The sequence below is a fragment of the Myotis brandtii genome, unplaced genomic scaffold, assembly GCF_000412655.1.
Source record: "Myotis brandtii unplaced genomic scaffold, ASM41265v1 scaffold470, whole genome shotgun sequence".
In the NCBI taxonomy this organism is placed as follows: domain Eukaryota; kingdom Metazoa; phylum Chordata; class Mammalia; order Chiroptera; family Vespertilionidae; genus Myotis; species Myotis brandtii.
The window spans coordinates 853,920-872,199 of record NW_005367953.1 but is presented as its reverse complement, the minus strand read 5'-3'; the positions used below and the strand labels follow the sequence as shown (position 1 = coordinate 872,199).

Sequence of the window (18,280 nt, the reverse complement as noted above, 5' to 3'; positions counted from 1 at the left end):
GTAGTTTGCTTTCCTCCATTTCTGTCATTTGTGACCTATTTCTTTGTCTCCGCATTTTGGCTGCTTCCCTGTGTTGATAGAGTGGCTTTCTGTGCTAGGTGTCCTATAGGGCCCAGTGGTTCAGCTTCCCCAATTACCAGAGGTGTTTAAATATATAAAAACTATATTAAAAACTTGGTGCACCCCTTTGTGGGCTTTGTGCACAGTCTTGTTGTAGTTAAGCCTTGATTGTAGTTGGTATCACTGGGAGGAATTGACTCCAGGCCAAATTGGCTGTGAGGACCAGTTGTGTCTACAATGGGAGAATTGCTGTGCTGGAGACACCCTTATGAGGCAGGACTTACTTCAGTGGGGCTTTAGTGCTCACTGAGTCTGCCCCCTGAGTGGGTCTCTTATGGATGTAAAGAGTTGTAATCTGGATGGTCCCACTCTGACCACTGGGTACACTGGCTCTTTGATCTCTAAGGAGGTGCTAATTTAGACTCTGCCTGAGGTTACCCAACAGGAGCTACAGAGAGATCTGCAGATTCCTTTTCCTTCTTTGGGGTTTGGAGGTGCCCAGATGAGGCCCAGCTGTGAAGTAATGCAAGCTGCGGTAGGGCCTTGGGCCTTCTTTTGGATGTTCTGGGTCTCTGACCCAGCTGCAGTTTGTTAGGTAGTTTTAGATTGAAAAGGGCCAGGCCATTGATATGCAAAAGCCTCTGCACACAGCCTGGGTGGGGCAGGGTCTCAGGGAATCAACAGGGCTGAGCAAACAGCTATGGCCGATCCTCAGCCCTTCGCTAAGAGGCTCTGGGACTCAGTGTCCTGCGGTAATCGTTGCAAGCACCTCTGAGAGAAAGCCGCTTTCAGAGAGGAAGGGAGAAGGAGAGATAGAAACATCAATGATGAGAGAGAATCATTGTTTGGCTGCCTCTTGCACACCCATACTGAAGATTGAGCCCGCAATCTGGGTCTGTGCCCTTAACTAGAATTGAACACGGGACTCTTCAGTCCACAGACCCATGCTCCACCCACTGAGCCAAATCAGCTAGGGCTAATGGTCAATTCTTAGATCTCTTTTGACTGAACTACCAACATTTAACATTATTCATCGCTTCCTCCTTTTAAAAATAATTTATTCTCTTGTTTTCTAGGTGTCCTATTTTATTTTTTAAATCTTTATTGTTCAGATTACATTTGTTCCTCTTTTTTTTTTCCCCCATAACTCCCCTCCTCCCAGTTCCCGCCCCACCCTCCGCCCTCACTCCCCACCCACTGTCCTCATCCATAGGTGCACGATTTTTGTCCAGTTTCTTCCCGCATCTCCCATTCCCCTTTCCCCCCCAAGAATAGTCAGTCCATTCCCTTTCTATGTCCCTGATTCATTATAATCACCAGTTCATTCTGTACATCAGATTATTTATTCACTTGATTCTTAGATTCACTTGTTGATAGATGCATGTTTGTTGTTCACAATTTGTATCTTTACCTTTTTCTTCTTCCTCCTCTTAAAGGATACCTTTCAGCATTTCGTATAATACTGGTTTAGTGGTGATGAACTCCTTTAGCTTTTCCTTATCTGTGAAGCTCTTTATCTGACCTTCAATTCTGAATGATAGCTTTGCTGGATAAAGTAATCTTGGTTGTAGGTTCTTGGTATTCATCACTTTGAATATTTCTTGCCATTCCCTTCTGGCCTGCAAAGTTTCTGTTGAGAAATCAGCTGACAGTCGTATGGGTATTCCCTTGTAGGTAATTGAGTCTCTTTCTCTTGCTGCTTTTAAGATTCTCTCTTTGTCTTTTGCTCTTGGCATTTTAATTATGATGTGTCTTGGTGTGGTCCTCTTTGGATTCCTTTTGTTTGGGGTTCTCTGCGCTTCTTGGACCTGTAAGTCCATTTCTTTCACCAGGTGGGGGAAGTTTTCTGCCATTATTTCTTCAAATAGGTTTTCAATATCTTGCTGTCTCTCATCTTCTGGCACCCCTATTATTCTGATGTTGGTACGCTTGAAGCTGTCCCAGAGGCTCCTTACACTATCTTCGTATTTTCGGATTCTTTTTTCATTTTGCTTTTCCGGTTGGGTGTTTTTTGCTTCTTCGCATTTCAAATCTTTGACTTGATTCTTGCGCTCCTCTGGTCTGCTATTGGGTGTCTGTATAATATTCTTTATTTCAGTCCGTGTATGCTTAATTTCTAGTTGGTTCTTTATCATAGCATCGAGGGTCTCATTAGTTTTCGTGACTCTCTCCTCAAGTTTATTGACAGCTTCTAGCACATTTTTGCAAGCCCTCAAAATTGCGATTTTTAGCTCTATATCCTCCATTTCTGTCATGTTTTTTTGTCTCCGCATTTTTTATGCTTTCTTGGTGCACCCCCTAGTGGTCTTTGTGCGCAGTCTTGTTCTAGTTGAGCCTTGATTGTTGTAGTTAATACTAGAGGGATTTGACCACCAGGCCGACTGGCTGTGTGAATCAGCTGTGTCTGCCGCGGAAAACTTCTGTCCTCTGGGGAGGTGCTAATCTAGCCTTTGCCTGAGGCGATCCGGCAAATGGCTCTGCGCAGGGCTTGGGCGGGGCGGGCTCAACAGGGCGGGCGGAGGGAGCCGTTATGGTGCCCTCAGTCCTGTTCCCAGAGGCTCTGCTTCTCAGAACCCCCGGAACCGCTGCAAACCTCGGAGGGAAAGCTGCCTTCCAACTGATGCCAGACACTCCCGCTTCTCCCGTTTGGGTCCGAGTCCCCAGCGATTCGCCCGTATCTGGAGCTCAGAGTCTGAGACTCCCCCCTGACCGAAAACGACAACCGCGCTCTCAGCCACCAGCCCGCTTTGCGCGCGCACCTCCGCACCTGAGTTTTTTCCACACTGCGCCTCCTCTGAGCCTCGGTGTGCTGTTATTTTTCCTTCTAGTTGAAGAGTCTCTCCTCAGCCAGCCTTCCTGTGGTTCTGGGTGATGTCTGTTCCGTCTTTTAGTTGTATTTTTGAAGTGGTTGTTTGCGGCAGCAGTCTCCGGTGTTTACCTATGCCGCCATCTTGCTCGGAATCAGTTTGTCAGTTTTTAATATAGTTTTTATATATTTAAACACCAAAGGACTTGGCAATTTTATTTCTAGTTGTCTATTCAAAGGAAAGGAAATCATATGTCTATACAAATACTTGTACAACTTGGTTCTCAGAATCTATATAGGTTGATGCATTCTAAATTCTGTATTTAATGCCTTTTGTTGGCCAAGAATTTTAATTAGACTTACTGCTCCTTTCCTTTCTCAAAGGATACACCAAGTGGATCCCAAGGTCATGGGCTCATTCCTGCACTTCCTTTGCTATACAGTGGTCAGATGGTCTCATGGTTCAATGCTATGCTTTGTAAATTCCATGCCTGTGAATGAGACATTGCTCAAGTGTTTGGAGAGTGATGGTGACATAGGCAATATAGAGAAAGCAAGGGTGTAGTAAAGTGTATCCAGAGATTATCATTGACAAAATTTGAAGCTTCTTTTTGTTTGTATTTGTTTACTTTGCATACTCATTGTTCCTAAATTGCTCAGGATGCTGGGGACTCTGGGTTGCCCACAGAGGCAGATCTTCACATACCTTCTGTATTAGTCAGGGTTCTACAAAGAAACAGTAGGAGATAGGTATGGAATTGTCTCCCATCATTATGGAGCATGAGAAGTCCCATGATCTGTCACAGTCAGCAAACTGGAGACCCAGAAAAGCTGGTGGTATAATTTAGTCTGAACCTGATGTATTGAAAATTAAGGGGGAGGATGGTATAAATCTCAGCTCAAGGATCAGAGGAGAAGAAACGAGACGTACCAGGTTAGCAGTGAGGTAGGAACAAATGGAGCAAATTTCTTCAGGTCCTCAAGGATTGGATGATGCTTCCCCACATTGGAGAGGGCAGTCTTCTTTACTGAATCTACCAATTCAAATGCTTATTTATCTAAACACATCCTCACAGACATGTCCAGAAATAATGTTTTCTTTGCACACCCTGTGGCCATTCAAATTGACAACAAAAGTAACCATCACACCTATGTGGGAACTTCCCTAACCTCTAAAGTTATTACTCTCATCTCCCGCTTCTCTTCCTTTTTTAGTGGCCTGATCTCAGCTAGCCGTTAAGGAGGGAGATGATCTGGTAAGTTTTAGACTAAATGTAAGTAACATTTAAGTTCTAAATATTTGAACATTTGCCTTTTAATCAACAAGGATAGTCACTACTTTTTTAAATGTCAATGAATGAACAGTAAATCTTGACATACATTTTTTAGATATTAAAAATAGTAAAATTTTATGTAGAGAGCCTTCAAGGAACTCATCACATATATAGTCTCACATGTTGTAAGGGTAATCCTGGATATATGTAAATAAAAACTTTGCCAGAATATAATATAGAAAAATGTACCAATAGAATCAACTCTTTGAAACTCAGCTTTCTCAAACATAAAGCATTCTCTTTATTGTCTACAGGGAATTGTTAAAGATGAATGAAAGAAGTATTTTGTTTTCTCCAGAGAGCATCTGCATATTAATAAAAATTTTATATGTTTTTTCAATAAATAACCTGGAATAGGGTTTCTATCCCTGGTGACAGCCCAATCTCTGGAGCATATCCCTCTATTGTAAACCTCACTTAAAGGAGTAATTTACATAGTTCATGGACCAGGATTTCTATAGAGGATTGTGAGAACCTCTTATAAAAGTTGGGCAAAAAATTCAAATTAATTCCAAATGTTCTATGCTTCACTTAGTGTTTATCTTGAAATTTTTATTCATTACTGAAAAGAATTGGCTATGTATTCATAAAGAGTAATATCTTAAGTGTCTAAATTTTAAAATACATGTGCATTGTGACTGCTGACAGGCTAGTCTAATGGAATTTTGAATTATGTTTTTATTACATACAATTAGTATAGACTGCTTAAGTTTACTTTTCATTATTATGCTGTTAGGCATTTCATATTGTCCACTGTTAATATATGTAACAATATTAATTTTTCTAGGGATAGAAACAAATTTTTCTACCAATATAAAAATTATAAAATACTTTTTATATGAAAGTAGAAATACAGGTAAAGTTGAAAATCCTACCTGGTTCTAAGAATTTTATTAAAAAAAAGAAGCATTATGTTTAGTTAAGAAGTCTTTTAAGTGGAGTAATTTGTAGAATGAATCCCTCCAAAACCTTTAAAAAGGGAGGCCAGATTCAAAGACATGATGCATACTGTTTGTTGGTTGATCGCACACAAAAACCTCACCTTCCATCTTTCTGAAATATCTTTTCCCACTTTAGTTTTTGTTTTGGCATTCTAGTCCAACGATGTACACTGTTACATATACTATAGATCTAGGGTTTATACTCTTTCCTTTCACTCACCTGCGAAATTTAACTGTTACCATCTTATTTTTACTTCTGGAATCAGTCTTAAATTTATCTCTTTCTTTTGATCAAGCTCACCCTTTTCTTCTGAATTGTAATGAAAACTTTCTGAATAAATTCCCAGCCTGTAATTCTCTTGATACCTGGCTGATATTTTGCTGTATCAAAATTATCTTTCTTAAAGGCAAGTTGGATATGGCATTTACCTCATTAAATATTGTGCAGTAGAACTTACAAAACCTATGTCCATGATCCCTGGATAGTCATCAGAATTATAAGAGGAATTAGTAAAAGGCATGAATTCATAGAGTCTGGAAATCTGCATTTTCAATAGTTTCCCAGATGATTATGATGATCACCCTCCATCCCAGAAGTAGGAAACAGATCTACAGAATAAAGGGTAAATTCCCTGGCATCATGCCCAAAGTCTTAATATGTGGACCCTGATTACCTTTCCTTTCTCATCTCCACCATTAACCCCAAGGTTAATGTCATCAGAATGGAACATTTTAATATTGTTTAATAATCTCTCAGTATTTCAAAATTACTATGTTTAATAATCTCTCAGTATTTCAAAATTACTATGGTTACAGGCTATTTGAGCCACATAATTAACACTAGGGCCCTGCACCTAACAATTAGGATATATGCATTCTTGTTAAGTATACATGGGATGTTTATAAAAATTGACTGTAGATTAGGTTCATAAGGCAGATCTTATAATTATATTAAGGAATTGGTATCATAAAGGCCACTTTTGATGATGGCAGAATTTTAAAAATCCATAAAAATACCTTAAAATACATTTGATTAATTCAAAGCATAGTTTTTAATAACTCAGAAATTAAGAAATCTGAAGTGGAAAATATTTAGAACTAAATGATAATTGAAATACTATTTATCAAAATTAGTGGGATATTGCCAGGGTACTTATAATTTATAAACTTCATGCATATAATAGAAAAACAACTGAAAAATAATGAACTATGTGTTTAAACTTAAAAGTTAGAAGTACAACAGAATAAATGAAAAGAAGAAAAAACAAGAATGACATCCAAAACAAAAAAATATTGCTTTAGATTTATATGGAATTAACATATTTATTGGTCAAAAATAGTTGAATACTAGCAATTATGGTTTAAACTAAATACAGTAGAGACAATTGTTAAAGCCTCAAGTTGACCCTTTGGGGATATGTATGAGTAAAATGAAAAGAGAATGGCCATTGGTAGGAATGAAGCAAACCTGGAAAAAATCTCTTCTTGTCATTTACTATTTGTATGATATTGAACAACTTAAGTTTTCTGATCTTCAATTTTCTTAATAGACAAATGTGAACAATAATAATTTTCTTCTAAATATTATGTAAGAATTTAATGAGACACATAATTATAACATATGACTTATAAATTGTATATATTTAGTTCTTTTTCTCTGTTTCTTAAAATATAAGATAGTATTCATCATTCATCCATCTATTCTTTCAAAAAACAGAAACACCCATTAGGTTTTTAATTTAAAAAACAATATATTTAAACCCATTTTCTACAGAGAAACCTCAAAAAACCTCAAAGAAAATAAAATCTGAATACAGATGATTTGTTCAATGCAGATTACATTATAATTAATGTCATTATGTTTAACCAAATTATGTTTCCAGGAAGCTGTAGTTCCCAACCTAGTAATGAGATACTCCCCTTTGTAGTATTTTGCGATGGAGTAAGAAGAAATAAAGGGAAGGGCACTCAGCAGAAAGAAAGAAAAAAAAAGACCCTCAAATATGTACTTAAGTCAGGAGTAAGATTCTAATTCTATGGCAATTGGATAGGCTTCCTCCTGTCTTCACTGCGTAGTTCTCCATATGTCTCCAATTTTAAACAAAGCCACTCCCAACAGGAGCTCTACCTCAAAGAAGCCTGAGAAATGGCTGAGTGTCAGAGTCTTCAGGGTACTTAAAATACATTTGCTCTGACAGGATCTTGAACACCTGCAGTTATTTCAAAGGAATTTTGATCCAACAATAATTCACATAATTTATCATCTGGAGATGCCAAAAATTCTTTGAAAAACTGTACTGTAGTTAGAAAGAAAAAAAAAAGATGGTGGGTGGCAGTATTTTCACATAAGATGTTTTTACAGGAATCATTAAATTCTTTTTTCTTTCTAGTCTTTGTTTCCTCATAGTTGAAACACAGACTGCTGATTTATGTTTGGAACTTTATTGTTTGTTTACAATGAACACACACAAAGGAACTGTTCTATTATTTCAAGGGATTTGGGTTTTTCAGTTTTATTTTTATCTCAACTGAGAGAAAACTGAGAGTCTCACCTTAATAACATTGACAATTTTTAGAAATGTCATGATTTTCCTTCTACCAAAATCACACTGAGATTTGAACGTATTTAGTGAATAAGTGAAGAAACATGCTTAATCAGAAAGAATAAGAATTTGGATTCTTTACAGCCTCAGTCATAAATAAATCTGTCATCTAAATTGAGGACCCTGAGCAAACTAGAGCAGAAAGGATAACATGTTGTGATTTCCTTTGTGAAAATAATCAGAAGTGCTCAGGAAAAAAACAAATCAGTGGACTTGTGGATTATAGAGAAGGCAGTCTGGACTAGTGGATTATAGAGTGAGGGCTCATTGACTTGAGGAAACTTTCGCACCCATTGAGTATTCAGAATGCGTAAGAGAAGTAATGCTTTTTAAGCTGATGGATGCAAAGTGGAGTTCACTGGAACAAATCTATAAAAAGCCTCCTGGACATCATTATGGAAAAGTTAATTAGAAAATGTGCTTATAAAAGTTAATTTCTTCTGAAGTTATTTTATGAGTATCTTTGTAATAAAAAGAAATACTAATATTAAGTAGAAAGGCAGTTAGTGCTGTCATCTAAATAAACACATTTAAAAACAAAAACATATTAATTCTGTTGAAAGGTGTTTACCTGCTCTTCTCCTGGCAGCCCATGACTGAGATAAGTCTAATTTCTCTGTTGGGCTGGTCCTCAGTGAAAACTACTGGGCACAACATTATAGCTTTCAGGGTGAAGACTTGAGTTTTCTGGGGAAATTGGAAAACCTCTACATTTTCCTGTTCTCAAGTTCTTCTCATTTAATAGAAATGATGCTTCATAAGAGCAGAATTGCTGAATATCAGTGTTCTTTCAATCAGGATAAATACCTAACTAATATTTTTAATATTTCATCCTGAAAAATCTGATCTTTCATTGATTTGCACGAATCAATCAGGTTCAGAAAGGGTGGTTAAAGGACATAGCGTGCAAAAATAAAGTGCCCATTTTCAGTTTGGATCAATTTGCTGTAGAAAGTATTGCCAACGTAATTTTCACTGAGCTCTTCCAAACCTCAAGACTTGACTTTCCTGCTTTGAAAAAATATAGTTGCGTGACCATGCTCCTGGGAGAGCTTGTTCTGCACCTCTAAAAACCAAGTTACACCCAGTGATGTGAATGAAAGACCCCAGATGGCCTAAATGGAGCTCTCTTCCAGATGGGTAAAGGGAATTGGGCAGTGAACATCGAAGCAACATATTTAAACAGCATTTCTTCATCCTTTTTTTTTTTTTTTTTTTTTTGAAGTGCAGATTGATTGACCTACCAGAGAGCAGAATTGAAGAATGTTGTGGTTTTACTTGAGAGGTGGGTTCAAAAGCTTTTTGCTGCTAAATAGTATGGATAATTTTTATTTTATATTATGATGGAAAATCAACTTAACCTGGGTAACCCTGTTAGCAAAAACTCAGTCCAACTTTTCAAATGGATACTATTGAATCAAGTGTTCTAAGTTAATCTTCAGTTTTTTGGCTTCAGAAAAAAAAAATACCATGTACATTCTGAAATGGAACAAAGTTTAAACACAGCTTTCTCTTCTGCTCCTGGGTGGTTTGACACAATTCTAAACTAAAGACTTGTGCACTCACAGCATGACCAAGATTACCTCCCCCCCTCCTGCTGTTTCTTTATGGTGGCCCTTGATTACAAACCTGCTATTACAGCCTTCTGGAATCCTTAACCCTTTCAAAGTAGTTTCCCCCACCCCGCCCCCCACTCTCTTTTTTAGTTTGTTCCACTTATCAGTAATGGGTCTTGCTGAATCCCCTCAGAACTTGTGATTTTTGTAGAAATGTTACATGACCATAATATTCATAGGCTCCTATGGTGCAATCATGGAGTTTATTAAAGTTTAATTGTTAAATTGTATTTTTATTCTAATTAGGGCAAGTTTGTGAACAAAAAGAGTGTTGGTTTAAAGCATCGGGTTTGGGGCCAAACAATACTATTTGTGTATATATCTGAGCATTCCTTACTAGCTACATGACTTTTGAAATGTTTTATCATTTGAAAAAGGATTGAGAATGAAAGCTACCTCAGAGAGATGAGAAAAGTTAAATTTGAGTTAGTATATATAAAAAGCACCTAAAACTGTGCTAGACACATATGAGCTAGTAAATGTTAGTTCTTAATGACTAAAAGTAGAATGTGACTCTTAAGATGTAGGAAAGAATAAACTTTTCAAAATGGATTCTCAGAATCCTATAAATGATTGGTTTAACCTAGCTACATTGATATAGGTCATTAAAGGCTAAAATACAAAGTATTTAAGTTTCTTGACATATATGGTAGAAATAGCTATTTCATTATAAAGATTTAAGAAATCGGTAGCGCAGACTTATCACAAAAGAATTGGCAAATGAAAATAGTTTTTAAAAATTATAAATAGATACAAATGAGAATGTTCAGTCCTAGGAAGGATACTCTTAGACATGCAGGGTCATAGCTTCTTGCTGCCCCATAGTGGCAGTTGATGTTATTGCAGGCTCCTCCCTGCAGGTGGCCAGTGGGAGGGACTCCATGTAAATATAATCAAGAGAGTGCTACAAAGTCAACACAACCTTCTCTAGTCGTATCAGTAAAGACCATTGGGGAAAATAGATGGTAGGAAAAGAACAGTGTCCCACCCACATAAGAAAAAACAACAGAAGTGTCGGAAAAAGTCATTCTGGGAAGTATATCAATCCAAATGGCATGTACAGAATATCCCTTGTTTGTGAGTTTACATGAATGGCTATGCAGATTGGCCCTGGCAAGTCTGCTCCTTTGCTCCATCTACCTACCTATCTATCTATCTATCTATCTATCTAATCTATCTATCTATCATCTATCTATCCTATCCATCTAGTTTATTTTTCAAGTAATACTACTTTTGTGGTAGTACCCAATGTATGTGCACTTGGAAAGCTGATAATTTGGTGACACGTCAAGTCATTATATTTGAAAAACAACTTAAACTTTGTTTAGAAGGGAGGCTGAGCTTATAGGGCAAATGCATGGTACAAAAAATTGCAGCATCCTTAATCTCTTATGCCTTTCTGAGCAATTCAGCTCTGCCTCCAAACTTGCATTCCTACTTAGTAAGCAAAAGTTAAATGATCACTAGGCTACTCACTCTTAGAAGGCAACTTGGGATTAACTGTTGTTTCCAGAGAATGTCCCTTATCCATCCAAGCAGCTTGTCAAAGTATTCACTCCATATATATATATTATTGATTTCAGAAAAGAAGGAAGAAGGAGAGAGAGACAGAAACATCAGTGATGAGAGAGAATCATTGATTGGCTGCCTCCTGCACACCCCCTACTGGGGATCGAGCCCGCAACCCGGGCATATGCCCTTGACTGGAATCGAACCTGGGACCCTTCAGTCCACAGGCCAACGCTCTATCCACCGAGCCAAACCGGTTAGGGCTCATTCCCCTTTTATAAGTACCCTGGTAGGTAGATTTTTCTTTATTTCATTGTAATTTCCATTGGATATTGGCAACTGCTTGGTATCAGTGTCTAAGATATTGCCTGGTTCTGCTCTTTCCTAGCTGTTAAACTTGAATTTCACCATATCCATTATTTCCAGATCTAATATGTTGTCATACTTGGTCCATTTTGATCCTGCAGTATCAGCACCACTACCACCAGCCCCAATTCCCAGCCATGCTTTTCTCTCTATTTTCCTCATACTGCCAAGGTCAAGCCCCAGTTATATCTAAATTTTGCCACAGCTCACTTCCCTCCTATACCCCATTAAGAAATAGTGTGTAGAGTAGAGATAGTATATGATTTGGAGTCAGAAAAACCTTGGTTTGAATTCCAACTTCACCACTTACTTTGCTGTGTAATCTTTGGCAATTGAGGCTAATATTTTTCATCTTAAAATGACAAAATAACTTCTCTTCAAAGAGTTATCCTATATAATCCTATATAATAAAAGGCTAATATACAAATAGACCGAACGGTGGAACAACCGAACAACTGGTGTCTATGATGTGCGTGACCACCAGGGGGGCGTATGCGGAACATGGCGGGCATTGGCCACAGTGGGATGGTGGAGCAGGTGAGCAGGGGCGCCAGACCAAGGAGGGGTGTCGGTCGCTGTCATCAGGGCGAGCCTCTGCTGGTTACTGAAAATTCTTTGCTCCTGCGAGCTGCGGTCCTGCCCAGTGCTCACACCCATTGCCGGTGCCGGAGCCGCCACTCGCACCCACTGCCAGTGCCAACCCTGCTTGCACCCTCTGTTGGTGCCTGGTGCTGGTCCTGATCACTCAGTGCCATCAGCGGGTGCAAGCAGCAGCTGCCAGCCCTGAGTACCCTGGAGGGCTTCTCCACCTCCCCCTGCTTTCAGGGGCAATTAGGGGCAGCAGTCGCTGCTTGCAGCTGCCGCTCGCACCTGCTGCTGGTGCTGGCCCCAATCGCTCCATGCCGTCAACAGGTACGAGTAGGGCCAGTGCCATCAGCGCGTGGGAGCAGCGGCAGCGGGAGCAGGGCTGCCAGCAGACAGGAGACCAGGGGCTGCGGCGGGAGGGGCCAGGCAGGGGTGCAGAGGATTGGCAGAGACCCACCCCATGCCTACCGCAGCCTTGCGGACCACAGTTCCTTTCAAGGTGCATGAATTTGTGCACTGGGCCCCTAGTTTTTATATAAGACTCCAACATACTGGTGGGCACAGTGTGGATATTTACCAAAATGCCAGTTTCCATTTTCCCTTTTCTTCTTAGTGGCAGACTTAAGAGCAGGGCAGTGGAAACTGTTGCTATGGTTACAGATAATAAAAGAGTGAATTTTAAATTGTAGGGAATTTAAAGTAACAATGTAAGTGACTGAAAGATCATTTGCTTGTTTTATAACTCTAAAAATGATAAAATGTTTCTCTAAAATTTTTTGGTTGATATAAATTCTAAAGAATTGCTGCTGGATTAAAAAAAATAACAAATAAAAAATAAAGAATTGCTGATGTTGCTATTGGGATATAAATTCTAAAGAATTGCTGCTGGATTAAAAAAATAACATAAAAAATAAAGAATTGTTGATGTTGCTATTGAATTTCAATAATAACTTCAAATTACAAGAGCTTCAAACTGGCATGTTTGTATTATTTATCTTTTAATAAACATTGTATTATACATAGACATTAATCCAGAGAATGCCTTGTTGAATAGTTCCCTCCAGACACATACAGACTAAGCTATATGTTTTTGTTCCCTTAGTATGTTCATATCAGGTTGGAAGTGCTTAAGCATGCTTCAGGTACAAATCAGATGTCAGTCCTGTAATGTTGCAGATTCTTCCATTTTAACAGAAGATCTAAAATAAACAATGAAAGCCCAGGATCTGTAAAGATACAAAAGCAGAATTTGAGTTAGTTCCATTCTGTCAGTCTATGTGACCATTTGGAGTTTTTATTTGTGTTTAAATTTTCTAAAATTCTTGTGAAATAGAATTTTTATGAATCTCTGCCAAATTTAGAATTAAGACTATAATTAAGGCTATAACTGCCCATAGAATATTGGTTGCCTCATGTGAAAGAAAAATTTCGAACTTAAATTTAAAAAACATATTTTCCAATCAACTCTGAGTGAAGACAAATTGACAAATCTGCCTATATTTCCTATTGACCATGAATATGCAAGAATCTCAGTTTTTATAAAATTGCAAAATTAAGGCTCTTAACAGAAATTTTAATGTTAATATTTATTATTGTGATGAACTTATGTATAAATAAGAGTTTCCCTTTTTTTCAAAAATACATGTAAATATATTAAAAAGTATACCCATTGTATATATACTGTAATTGCTCAATAATATTTTGTTTTCAATTTGGCAAACTTTATATCTTATTTTTTCTAATTTCGGGAGCCATCAAGGCTGCTTGCATAAGCATGCTGCCTCTCTAGCTTCCCATTTTCCCTTGCTGCACACCCTGAAATCTTCAAGGTCAGAGAGCTTCACTTAGCCTAGGCTCTGAGGAAGACCTGAAATTCAGTATATAAGCGTGTGTTTACATGTGTAACTGTTATATTAAACTAGAGGCCCGGTGCACAAAATTCGTGCACTGGGTGGGGGTGTCCCTCAGCCCAGCCTGCATCCTCTCCAATCTGGGACCTCTCAGGGTATGTCCAACTGCCAGTTTAGCCTTGATCTGCCCTCCACTGCCAGCCATATTGTGACAACGTGGGGTGGCCATCTTGTGATTTATTACTAAAATAATTTTGTTGGCCCTGGCTGGTTTTACTCAGTGGTTGGAGTGTCAATCTCTGGACTGAATAGTCTCAGGTTCAATTCCAGTCAAGGGCACATGACTCAGTTGCAGGCAATTTGCATATTACCTCTTTATTATATAGGATAAGATGAAGTGGACTCAAAGGGATTTAATGAGCCATCAGCCTTTCAAGCATGTCCAATAGGCTAGCTTTCCTGGACCTTGGGTAAAATTTGGCAACTGACAGATTTTTCTGGACCTTTCCAATCATAGCTACAACCTTACTGAAGAAATTGCAATGTCCTATCCTGACAATGCTAAATTTTCTCTGAGCTCTGTGTTACTAGAAAACACTGTTCAGAAATCCCCCTCACTTTTTGTGTTCTGGGAAACATCTTATTGTAAATTATCACTGTTCCTCATATGACTTAGATAAGACAAATGTGCCCCCTCATTCACCTATAACAAGGCCAGGCACAGCCCCTGTAATTTCTCATTCTTTGCCTCATAAATGAAGACCTGAACCTTGTGTCCCCCACTAATCAATAGGAACAAAATCCTTTGCCAACCAAATTTTGGTTAAGTTTCTCTTCTTTCTCCAGCAGTAACAACAAAAACTGCAAGCTCTTCTCCAATTTAGAGCTTTCTTCTGCCTCAGGTTGGTACTGTTTTTGATCTAGAAGGCCCCTTGGCTTCTTTTCTCCTTTCTTTGTCACTTCTTTACCACTTGCTAGCTAAGGTTCTGGCTTCTACACAGCTGGCAGGGGATGGCATGGCGGTTGGGGGTAGACAGGATTTGTGGGAGGGACTTCAGCTGCTGTCCTTTATGTTTGGTATTGATAATCTCTAGGCTTATTCTCTTGGTATATATTTATTGGTTTTTTGGAAAGTTTCACTTCTGGGAATATCCAATGACATCCTCTCTATTCCAGCTAGCTATCTCAGCCTCCAAGCCTCAAAAGTTCACCTTTCTGCTCTGGCCGGTGTGGCTCAGTTGGTTGGTGTGTCATCACATGCACTGAAAGGTCACGGGTTTGATTCCCAGTCAGAGCACATACCTAGATTGTGGGTTCATTTTTCAGTCTAGGTGCATATGGGAGGCAACTGATCGATGTTTCTCTCTCACATCTCTGTTTCTCCCTGCCCCACCCCGCTTCCTCTTTCTCTAAAAATCAATGAATATGTCATTGGGTGAGGATTTATTTAAAAAGTTCAGTTTTCCGCAGGGTCAGTTTGCTTATCAATTTGAAATGGAATCCCTTTCAAAAGGACCCCAGGCTGGTGGTTCCCTCCTGTGGTATTGCTTCTTCGGAGAAATGCAGCTCACTGCCAGTGCACCCTGGTCTTTCTCAGTCACTCAGTGTCTTTATACTTCTCAGTCATGAGGTAGAGCCTAGCTTGTTGTGTCTCCCAGGGATTCTGAACCTCTTGTAGCTCTCTCACTTGGCTCCACTCCTCCCTCTGCTCTTTCTTTCCCCACATGAAACAATAAGGAAAATACCTTGGCCCCCACAATTCTCCTACCTTGTGACAACATCCTCTTCCTCCCTCAAACCTCTTATATGACCTCAAGCTACATGAGGAGCAAAGGATTTCAAAACCAGTTTTTGCAAATCTTGCAGAGGTGTATAGAGCCTTAATTTGGAATATGAAGGTCTGTGACACCTACCTTTGTGCCTTTTCCAAAACTATGCAGAAAAACACCCTCTTATATTTAAATGTTGCTTTTTCTGGAGCAGTTTGGTCAAATTGGTCATGAAATTCTCAATATTGTCTTCAACCCAAAGAATGGTAAGACTGATGGGTTGTACCAGATGGTCTGCCACACACTTTCACATCACTCATGTCTTTCACTCAGCCTCGGCAGCTCTTACCCCTGTCTCAATTTAACATATTACTATTTATCATTCAAGATTTAGTAACAACAGTCTCTCTTTTCTGAAGCCAATCTTTTCATTTCTCCATCATGCAGAACAAATTTTCCTGCCTTTCACCAGTTTTACCTGTACATCTGTATAATGCTTCACTTTTCATTAATTTTTCAATTCAACCAATACTGACTGAATACCCTGGATGTGCCAGCACCTGTGTGAAGCCTTAAGACACAGCAGGGAGCAAGGCAGACATGGTCTCTGGTCTCATGGAGCATTGCTTCTCCTGCTACATCAGGAACTCAGGAAGGGAGGGTGTTTATTAATCTTTGATGCTCAGCCTCAGGGGAAGTGCTCAATACATGTATTAAAAGGGGAATAGGCTTATGAGGTCTGAAAGAAGCTTGTGAAACTGACTTTAGATTGAACCTCAGAATCTGGCCTAGTGGCTTCTGCAGTGTTGGTATGGCTGCTGGCCTCTGTGGCTGTTTCAGAGAGGCACAGATGGGTAAGACCCGCTCACAGATTTTTGTCATATTCTTCAGCATCTAAAACTATAGTGCACTGTTGATGAATTGTAATATTGCATTTATCCAACAAATACTTCATGTGCATGTACAACATGCTAAAATGTGCACTTGGCAATGGTGATGATCAAAGAATGATAAACCAAATTCTCTATCTTAGAAGAGTATACAACTTGATGAAGAAAAGAGAGGTAAAACACTAACTGTATGATATAAATCAAATATATGTCACTAGAGGCCTGGTGCACGAATTCGTGCATGGGTGGGGTCTGGCTGGCCCCATCCCCTGGGGGCCCGCCAGACTGGTTGGGGGGAGGAGCCATGGGAGGTTGGCCGGCCAGCCCCACCCCTGGTTGGGGTGTTGGGGGCTAATCAGGGGCAGGGCCGGCCAGGGGAGGGGCTGCAGCTGGCCCTGCTCTTGATCCAGCTGGGGCCAGCTGGGGGGAGGGGCTGCCCCCCCCCCTCCGCGCCCCGATTGCACCAGTTGGCTGGCTGCAGTGCGCATTATAGTGACCAGTCATTCCAGTCATTTCGGTGTTCCAGTCCCTTGGCTTTTATATAGAGAGAGATAAGAAAAGTGTATTAGTAAATGATGGTATGGGAGACTCCAGAGGTGGAAAGTGATCACTTGGACTATGGTCCTAGAGAAAGGAAAATAATAAAAATGATGCCATTAGAGCTGCAACTTGAAAACTATAAATTGTGAAAAGCAGAGTTCTTCAGGCAGAGAAGAGGAGGAACAAAAGCAGGGAGATAGGAAAGTGCAGTTTATGTTCATTGATCTGTGAACAGTTACATGTGTGCATTTATCACAGTTTCTCATGTAGGGTTTGTCTTTGTCCTTAGTTCCTAAGCACTTAGTTTAGTTCCTAAAGAACAAAGTGATGCCTTTAGGGCTTGTGATGCCCTGAACCCTATGGGGAAGTCAACCTGGGATATCTGTAAAGACTTCGGGAGTCCAAAGGCTTGTCCCTCCCTTTGGTGTCTGCTTTTAGTTAGTGGGAAGCAGACTGTGTAGACATATTTCTTGCTTAAAATTAACAAACTATTTGCAACAGCTTTTCTTTTGTCACTTAAGTCTTCTCATGTTTTTAAATTACCATTGGCCTTTACATATAGATGCACTAAAAGTAGAATCTAGGTCAGTGTGTTCTTGGGATCACATTTAAACTTGGCCACCACCATCTGCCCTGCCTGGGAAGGGTCACAGCTTTATGAGCCACATATTTGACTCCGAATCAAAATAGTTTTCCTCTTAGCTCAGGCTTTTTCTCCCACATTTATCTACATTTTCCTGTGTTGATTTTTTTGTCTTTGTCTACCTCTCCCTAAATTTTTTTTCCCTGCCATACTTTCGCTTTGCAGGCTGTCTGCATAAAGCACAGAAAATGGACACTTTGCCCAGTTTATTTCTCTCAGACTTTAAATCTGCATAGATTGGTGCTCAGCTGATAAGGCTGATTGGCATTGCTCATTAACCCCACTGAGGTGTGGCAGTCATTGAGCTAACTAATTTACATTGTTTATTTTATAAATCCTTATCACAATCCTTAAAACAGATAATACCAGTCCACAGGTGAGGAAACTGAGACTGATGAGATTAAGTAAATCCCTTTATAAGGGCAGGGTAGGACATTTAAATATACTCTGCTACCTTTAAAATCTCTTCTGTCATTGCACAGTCCTGAAGCTTTGAGATGTACAGTTAAAGTTGGAAGTATTTAAACAATTTGCCATAAATTTTTAAAAATTGGTAGGTACTTATGAGGAATATAAACTTAAATAATTGTTTGCATACAATAAATAGGTGTTTTGTTTGTACTACTGCCATACATGCTAATCTATACTAATAAAAGGGTGATATGCTAATTACACTGGGAGACCTTCCAGACAAAACCATGGTGACGGGACCGAGGCAGAGGCAGTTAGGGGCAATCAGGCCAGCAGGGAAGAGGCAGTTGGGGGTAA

General features: G+C 39.4%; 1 long non-coding RNA gene across 2 annotated transcripts in view; it reads left to right on the top strand.

Annotated features, from left to right (window-relative positions):
* LOC106727742 overlaps positions 1-18,280 on the top strand; it is a 137,285-nt gene that overhangs the window by 67,964 nt on the left and 51,041 nt on the right. The window contains exons 2-3 of one of the 2 annotated variants that reach the window (XR_001363976.1): positions 4,082-4,122; positions 8,975-9,029. This is a non-coding gene — a long non-coding RNA (uncharacterized LOC106727742). Of the gene's footprint in view, positions 1-4,081; positions 4,123-8,969; positions 9,030-18,280 lie in introns of both variants that reach the window. The other variant, XR_001363977.1, reaches the window with a different exon arrangement.